The sequence below is a fragment of the Mauremys reevesii genome, linkage group 6 (assembly GCF_016161935.1).
Source record: "Mauremys reevesii isolate NIE-2019 linkage group 6, ASM1616193v1, whole genome shotgun sequence".
Classification (NCBI taxonomy): Eukaryota; Metazoa; Chordata; order Testudines; family Geoemydidae; genus Mauremys; species Mauremys reevesii.
Window position 1 is genome coordinate 13,943,346 of NC_052628.1, and position 8,691 is coordinate 13,952,036.

The 8,691-nt window shown below is 46.9% G+C and overlaps 1 long non-coding RNA gene across 1 annotated transcript; it reads left to right on the plus strand.

Annotated features, from left to right (window-relative positions):
• Positions 1 to 1,641: 1,641 nt before the first annotated feature.
• On the plus strand, positions 1,642 to 2,329 carry LOC120408554. The gene is made up of 2 exons (XR_005600777.1): positions 1,642 to 1,727; positions 2,180 to 2,329. It is a non-coding gene; the product is annotated as an uncharacterized LOC120408554 (long non-coding RNA).
• The last annotated feature ends 6,362 nt before the right edge of the window (positions 2,330 to 8,691 follow it).

Consider the following 8,691-nt stretch of genomic DNA (forward strand, 5'->3'; position numbering starts at 1 on the left):
TGCGTTTTATCAGTTGAGGGCATTGTGTTTGAGGCTATGCATGGGCCAGATTCTTAGCCGGTGTAAATCAGAGTAGTTCCCCTGAAGTCTAAGGCGCTAGGCCAATTTACATGAGGTGAGGATCTAGCCCAGTGATGTTTATTTTCAGTCCCACAAACTCAATCAGGGCTTGAATCTAGGGAGTTTTTGAACCATTTGCCCAGCTCAAGAGAAAAGGAGTGACATATCCATCTTCTATAAAGCTGTACTATTGGATACAAAACAAAGCATCAGAACAAAAAAATCACCTGATATTTTGAAATGAAGATTCAACTCCTTGCCAGATGCACAGTCCAATGCGTTTGTGTCTTTTGCAAGTTTTCTCTGACCATCACATGTGGAATGACCTCCTGGTCCCATTAAATTCAATGAGAAATTGACCTTTGACTTCAATGAGGCCAAGATTTCACCCCAGTTCTTTTTCCTTGGCACTTCGTCCACAAATGTCAACATGACAAAATCGGTCTCTTCCTCTGCATGGCCCACCTGCAGCTGTCCCTGTCTCTCCCACTCCTCTTGAGTGGCGTCTGGCCCCAGCAAAAAAACCCTCCCCATATAAATCAGCCTGGTGAGAAGTAATAAGAGTTTTTAATAACCAGGCTAATCCTGGCAAAAAATCTGTCCTATGTTTTTAAAAGAGGGTGGCCACTCCCAGAGCCTACGGTATAAGATGTCCTTGTGCAATTATCATCACCAGAATGTTAGTCTCCCAAACCAAACATCTTGTGCTGGAGACAGTATATCATTTTCTTCTGAAAGAGCCTGTGTCTAAGATCCAAAGAACACTTTTGGATTCCTATACCCAGTTCAATTGCACAACTGCTGCTCTACCTTTTCCTTTCAATTGCTCCCCTCAGATTGCAGCACATTCTTTCTGACACCATGAGAGTTCAGTTTAGCTGCTGCTGGCCTGTCAGGCTCTGCAAGGCCTCTAAATATATTAATGAAGCAGAAGGATCTGGGATGGGTTCCAATTTTAGACCAAGGTCACGTTTTCAAATGCAGGTGTTGCCAAGCACAGTGCAATGCAAGGGTATTCGGTATAGCATCTTTCAAGCATATCCCAAAATGCTGTTTAGAGTTGTATGACACAGTTACAAAGAAAAGAGAGAGAAGGGTGGTTGCATGGGATGAAAGGCAAAACCGGGAGTGGGTCTAGAATCTGTGTGCTGTGTGACTGAGCTAAAGAGAATGCCCTCAGTTTCTCTCTCTACAAGGTCATTGTTACTTACCTCATAGGGGTGAGGCACAGCTGAATTCCTTAACAGTTGTAGGATTTCTCTGAGATCTTTGGCTTCAGGGTGCTATAGAAGTACAAAGCAGGGGGCGGGCGGGGGGTGTTCCAAATAAGAGCAGATGGAGAGAGAACTGAAGAGTAAGAGAGAAAACGTGTATTCAGCTGAGATGTGAAATGAAAAAGACAATGGCTGAGGCAGAGAAACAGGCAGACCGCTCCACGTTACATGCGCAGCACGGGAGAAGGCTCTCGAAGCAAGAAGCCAGTTTGCTTGAAAAGATGGAGAGGAGACCAGAGCTGGTCAAAGAATTTTGAATGTTTTAAACTGAAAAGCTCACAAAATAATGTTCCTGTTTTTTCCACCAGCTCTAGGGGAGGCCAATGCTAGGCGAGCAGAAGCTGTGGTGACAAAGGGGAACAGAGACAGGCAACATCCAGAGGGCAGGCCAAGGTGAGTCAATAGAGGCACCGTGTGTTGGCCCTTTAAGAACAAGCCCCGGTAGAGCCCTGTTACTCTTGCAACCCAGAGCTGACACATTCTGCAGTTCCCAAGGGAGCATAGGCAAATCTATTCTGAGAGCAAAGCCTGCTGGGAAAAGGGGCAGGGGACTATACATAACCTCCCTGTTCTGAGTGGGGGAGAATCCACCTCTGCAGCCAGGGGGGAAAGACCCCCAGCAAGGGGTAAGAGTTTCCCATTTGGTACAGGACAGTTTGAGCCCTTGCACCAAGAACTGGAGAGTTGTTGAGCTTTTGTTCCCCTGGAGTCTAGTTTACCCTGGAAATGGGGGGGCGCTGTTTTTGGTTAAACTACCCAACCAATCCGGAAGCTGAGCCGGTGGCTGCACCTGATGCTGGAGACATAAAACACTCTGCAACAAGATGCTGCATTTTTTTTAAAAGGCAAACGAAACCAGGATTTGCAAGTGACCCGGGACCCAGGGGGCTGTCTGAAGATGGCGATTATTGGGGCTGGTCCTGTTTTATAGCAGATGTTCATCATACAGGTGTGAAAAGGACACAGGCACTATTCTAAATAACTGAGCTCCTGCATTGTTAGTCACTTTGTGTATGTTTCTTTCTCCCGCCGCCCCAAATCATCTGTACTTAGAGTAGCCTAGTTCAAATTGCCCTTCTTTCTAAGACTCCACACCTCACAGATTTGATCTTTTCCCCTCTCCTTCCCACTCCACCCTGTCATCTGGCATTGGTCTCTTTCCTGTCCCTTCATATACTCTGCCTGTTAGCCAGGGCTGGAAGGAACAGGAGCCAGTTAGCCCAGCAGGAACGATATGCCCCATTAGGTAGCAACCAGAACTCTGAAAAGAGTTTTGCAGAGTGGGGCACTAAGGAGACGGTCTCTTTCTCCTGTCTGTGTATTGCACTTGAGTTCCCAGAAGCCCTTGTTAGCTGAACTCTGGCTGGAGGAAGCCCTCTTTCCTCTGTTCATTTGCTCCAGTTCTCTAAATTTATGGGTTATGTCTCTTGTACCTGGTCATGGCTTGAGATCCCTTCCATATCTTGCCTCTCCCAGGAGTGGAGGGATCTGAGAGTGCTCTGTTTATTGGTTAGTAGAGTGCCTGTTCTACGAGCTAGGTGCACAGTTACAAAGTGTGATCAACCTCCTTATGTCAGTAAAGCTGGTCAGAGAGCTAGGAGGGACTCCTGATATTACTGATCTCTAGTTTTAATTAACCCATTCAAAACCACCTAGCTTTGCACATGACTGCCTACGTGAATGCATGTCCTTATTACTCCTTCCCTCATTTCTCCCTCCACCCTTCTTGCTCCTCATTGTTGCAGCGCTCACTTCTTGCATTTTAAATTAGATTGTGAGCTCTCCGGGACAGGGACTCTCTGTTACTCTGGGTCTGAATCGTCCCTAGCACAGTGGGGCTCTGATCCCAGTTACAGAATCTACAATGTAAATAAAATCCTTGAGGATGCAAAATGCTAAGTTATTGTTCTACCACAAGTTGCTGGGCAAGATGCTGGAACCACTGGGTGAAATTTTGTGACCAGTGTAACGCAGGAACTCAGACTAGATGATCAGAATGGTCCTTTCTGGCCTCAAAATCTAAGAATCTATGACCTATTAAAAACTGTGATGACTCTGTAACAGAGAACAGGACTGAAGTACGGCACATTGCTCTGCGTGTTCCCTAATCACCGTTAAAGGTAGCTGTTGTTCAGAGATGTCCCTCTAGCAGATGGGTTTATATTTATTTAATGTGGTGCTCTAGAAAAAATTATTGATGTAAACTAGCGCCAGGCAGACTATCCAAACTGAAGTTTCTTTGGTCTAGACATCTTCTAACACGGGGAGAAGGGGGTGGATGCAGCATTTCATGTTCTGAGCCCAAGTGGAAGTGCCATCATAACCCAAAGAAGAGCTCTCTGTGCTCGAAAGCTTGTACCTTCCACCAACAGAAGCAGGTCCAGTAAAAGATGTTCCCTTACCTACTTGGTCCCCCTAGAAGCAGTATTGACTGCTGTTTGGAAGGAGGAGCAATTGTCCACAACTACCCGCTGAGATCTCTCCAAGACACAAGAATGAAGCCACCGAAGATCAGCCCTGCCTCCTCCCACTAGGCTCCACAGGCAAGTCAGCAACACCATGTGATCAGCTGTGTCAAAAGCAGCGGATAATATCAACATGGACACCTGGTTTTCATCCATTGCCAGGTGGAGATCATCAGCCACTGCAGTCTGTGTGCCATAGCCAGGTCTATACCCAGATTGCCAAGGGTCAAGAAGATCAAAGGCATCTAGATACTGTGAGGGTAGCAGCTAAGATTTTGTTTAAAGCGGCTGGTTTGTGGGTTTTGGATATCCACAAGGAGACATTTCTAGAAGGGTCTGATTTTTCAGAGGGTGGGTTCTCCGTATATACTGTCATCAATCTTGAGAATTTTGGCCAACAAACTCAAGTACTTAATTCAGTCAAATGGATGGAAATGGAATTGATATTCTTATGCTACAAATCGCTCCAGTTTCCTGTTGTGGTTCATGGTATCTTCAGGGAGACCGAACCTTTTCCAGGAGTGGGCTGAGACTGTGGAATGAACTCCCCTTGGAACTAAGGACTGTCACAAACCTGACCATTTTCCACCCAAGAGCAAGGTGCATTTCTTTGACCCGCCTTCTCTAATATCAACACTGAGCATCAGATACAGTTAACAAAATAACACTGCCACCACCCTACCAAAACAAGACTTGCCACTCCACACTCTCTCTGGGGAGAGGACAAGAGAACAAACACATGACAGTCATGTTACTTCATGCACTACTGGAAGGCGCTCAGATATTACAGGTACGAGGGCAGTATAAAAAAACCTAGATAGAATAGAATAGCATCCCTTTGCATGACTGACATGTTGGCATAGTGCCTTGTCTTGTTCAGCATTTATATGCTCAACGATGCTCCATTTGTTAAACTTGGCTGTCAGAGTTTTTAAGGCACGAAGGAAGGGCTGATAGAGTCTGAAATATTTTCTGCTGCCAGTTTTTTTAATGGTTCAGTGAGATTCAGCAATAGAAACTGGCTGTGGTTCCTGTGGATACGGCTAGGGTGACCAGACCAATATTGGTGGTTGTCCCAATATTTTGCTCTGCTGGCAGCACTGGGGTTTTTTGCTCCGCCGGCAGCACTCGGTTTTTTTTTTTTTTTTTTTTGCTCTGCTGGAAGACCTCCCACCCCGTGTGTCCTGATATTTTCTTCATCTCATCTCGTCACCCTAGATACGGCACTTGTCACTTCAACCTGAGAGCAATGAGGTGATGGTCTCAGTCTGACTTGAAGAGACTAATGCAATGTGCATCAGTCTCTTGCACACCCTGGTGGTTTATTCTGGAGTGAGAGGATGATCTAGGAAGAGGGAGGTTTGTAGTCTCAGTTGCCAGCCTAGTGCAGCACATTTAGCTGATGAAATGTGTGAGGATAAGGAAAAAGCATCATTGAGCAAAATGGATTCTCAGGATATTGGGGTGGTGGAACTAACCCTGGGCCCTTTAGAGCTGTGAAATGAACATGCCGTCACTGACCCGGAGGGATGGGAGCCCTTTCCCCCAATATATGCTCCGAGCAGACACATGAGCAAAACAAAAGCCGATATTCTAGTAACAGGAGGCTCCAGGCATGTGGAACAAAATGGAACCCAAAGGATCTTTTCACCAATCTAACTTATCGCCTCGCTTTGGGGCAGGGAACCTGCCTGACTCTGTGTATTTGGAAAGTGCTGTTGCACAGGCAATGCCATATAAAAGCTTGTCAATAGCAATAATAAAGAACTTCTGTCCTGTTGTTAGTATGAAAAAATCAGCTGCATAGGCAGGGACCAGCAAGAGAGAAATCATTATTCTTATGCCTTGATTCTGAGAAGCTGCTGTAGAACTCTGTCTCGTCATCTACATTAGGAAACTTCTCTGAACCATAGATCTCCAATCCCTGATGGAGATTCTGTTAAACTAAAGGGCTGGATGACTTCACTTTCATCTGGTTAGCTAAGTAACTGAGGCCACAACTACACCCAAAACTCTTGCTAATATAGTATTGTTGGCAAGGGGCATGGGGGATTTTGGGGGGGGGGGATTTTATGTTGGCAAAAGCCTTAGTTTAAACACAGTAATACCAGTATAGCTAATATTCCTTAGGGAATCAGTATAAGCCAGGGGTAGGCAACCTATGGCACATGTGCCGAAGGCGGCACGTGAGCTGATTTTCAGTGGCACTCACACTGCCTGGTCCTGGCCACCGGTCTGGGGGGCTCTGCATTTTAATTTAATTTTAAATGAAGCTTCTTAAGCATTTTAAAAACTTTATTTACTTTACATACAAGAACAGATGAGTTATATATTATAGATTTATAGAAAGAGACCTTCTAAAAACGTTAACATGTATTACTGGCACGCAAAACTTTAAATTAGGGTGAATAAATGAAGACTCGGCACACCACTTCTGAAAGGTTGCCCACCTCTGGTATAAGCTATACTGGCAAAATCATTTTTGCTGATATAAGCTGCATCTATGCCAGGAGGTTTACTGGTTTAGCTGTACTGGGAAATCTTTTCTAGTGTAAATCTGGCCTGATGTGGCTGCCATCACCATGGCACCTAAGCACCAATCAACCTGTTGTTACCTCTATTTATAACTCTGTCTTCTTTCTCAGCTTATAAGTGAAATAGCTTGATTAGCTTATAAATGGCTGGTGTGTGTGTGGAGAAATGATTGAGAGAAAACTAGTGTGTGTGGGGGGGAGATCTTTACGCTTAACGGTGGTAGTGCATCCCATGGTCAGTGCCACCTCTTGTGGCATTGCTTTCTATACTCAGTCCCAACCTTGCAGAAGTGCTGCCGCCCACCCTGTGTTGGGGTGTTTGGACCCCAAGCTCTGATGGGATGAGTATTGGTTTCAGGAGTCAGTTGTAGTATTTGGCTGCACCTGCAGGGGGAGTCAGATTTCAGTGATCACGAAGCCCAGCTGAGCAGGAGCAGACTGGTTATTATCATGAGGAAGTTTGACGCACAAAGGGGCTGCAGGGAGGGAGTCTGCCCTCACGGTCTGGGAACCAAGAGGTGGTGAGTAAGAAATGGGGAGGAATAGGTGTTGGGATACTAGCCCTGAAAGAAGGGTCAACCAAAAGACGCTGCAAGGAACAAAAAAGAAGCCCAGGGAAACAGCAGTAGGGAGCAGGACTGTGCAGACCTTGGCTGCTGGTTATCGGGTCCTGGGCAGGAACCCTGGCTAGAGGGGAGAGCCCGGGTTCTCCTACCAGCCACTGGGGAGATGGCATGAAGCCCCTTGACATAAAGGGCTAAGGATAATTCGGTGCCTGGTGGGACATGGTAACTGCTGGACCCAGAAACAGGACCAAAGCTTTGGAATTGTTTGAGCTTTTTTTGCCCCAAAAGAGGTGTGACCTGGCCTGAGTTACAGAAGAGAGACCACGGCAGCCACTGCCAGAGTGAAAGACAATTGCTACACCATGAGGGGGCAGTCCTGCAGTCAGGGCCGCCCGGGGGGGGTGGGCGCAAGTGGGGCAATTTGCCCCAGGGGCCCCCACGAGAATATGGTATTCTATAATATTGCAACTTTTTTTATGGAAGGGGCCCCCAAAATTGCTTTGCCCAGGCCCCCTGAATCTTCTGGGCAGCCCTGCCTGCAGTGAGTGAACCTCTTTGCACACCCACACAAACTTCCCCCTGTGGGCTGACTGAATTATTCCAGTGCAAAGCTGCACTTTACTGGGAGCGTGAGTATCATTGTCCCTGTTTTACAAATGGGGAAAATGAAAGACGGGGAAGGACGTGCCCAAGGTCACCTAGGAGGCCGGAGGCAGAGTTAGGACTAGAGAACCCAGGTCTAGTGAGTTTCATCCAACTGCTCTGCCCACTGGATCTCACTGCCTCACATAAGGTATGCCGATATCCATCAGGGCTTTGAGTATTGGGAGAGCGAATGTGACTAGGATTCTGTATTTAGCCAGGAGCCAGCACAGAGATTGGAGCACTGGGGTGAGATATTAACAGCAGCCTGGGTTGCTTAGCAGACTGCTGTATTTGCACCAGCTGGAGCTTTCTCGGGGCATTTGGCTTCCTTCCTAGCTAAAACGAGTTGCGGTCATGCAGGATCCAAAAGCAGTTGGCTAACATTGATGAGCTCTGTTCTTATTCATCTGCTACAGCTGGGGATGGGGGTGGACAACGAGCACAGAGAGTGATTCAGAGACTAGACCAACATTATAAATCTGTTTTGGAGTTGGAAATAGGCCCCGGATTTCTTGGCTTCCTAAACCCTGGCTTAACCATTAGACCATGCTTCCTCTCCTAACTTATGGCTACCTAGTTTCTGGCTGACTTGTATAAGAGGCATCCTTTGTCACAGCTTTCCCTGATGTCAGTCATGCGAGGGACTAAGAAGTTTAATATGCTGCATAATAATCACAGCCCTGATGTGACTTGGGGAGGGATCTTCCAGCATTAACAGCCGACATTCAAGCTTTCTGCAGTTAGAAGAAATCACATGGGTGGGGGTGGAGGGAATGTGCAGAGAGGGGAGTCTCAAGGTATCTACTTTTTTAATATGTGTGCGTGCGCACACACACACAGAGCCAGGGCTGCCTGAGGCCTGTTCTGCTTCTGGCATAAGTAAGAATTGAGGTGGCTCTAACAGTTGCTGATAATGGCTCCCAGGGGTCCATTATGGCAGCCAGGAAATGTAGCAACATTCTGGCCATGCAGCATGCACCCTTCCAGTTACACCTGCAATGTGCCCCCTCTGTCAGGTGGGACCAGGAGGAAATAACAAAGAGGCAGCTATGTCTGCCCTGTGCCCAGGGGTGAAAGTAACTTAAAGGACTTACTGGTACGGCGGAGTCCTGAGCGGGGGTGTGGCCTCAACTGGAAGAGGCGGGGC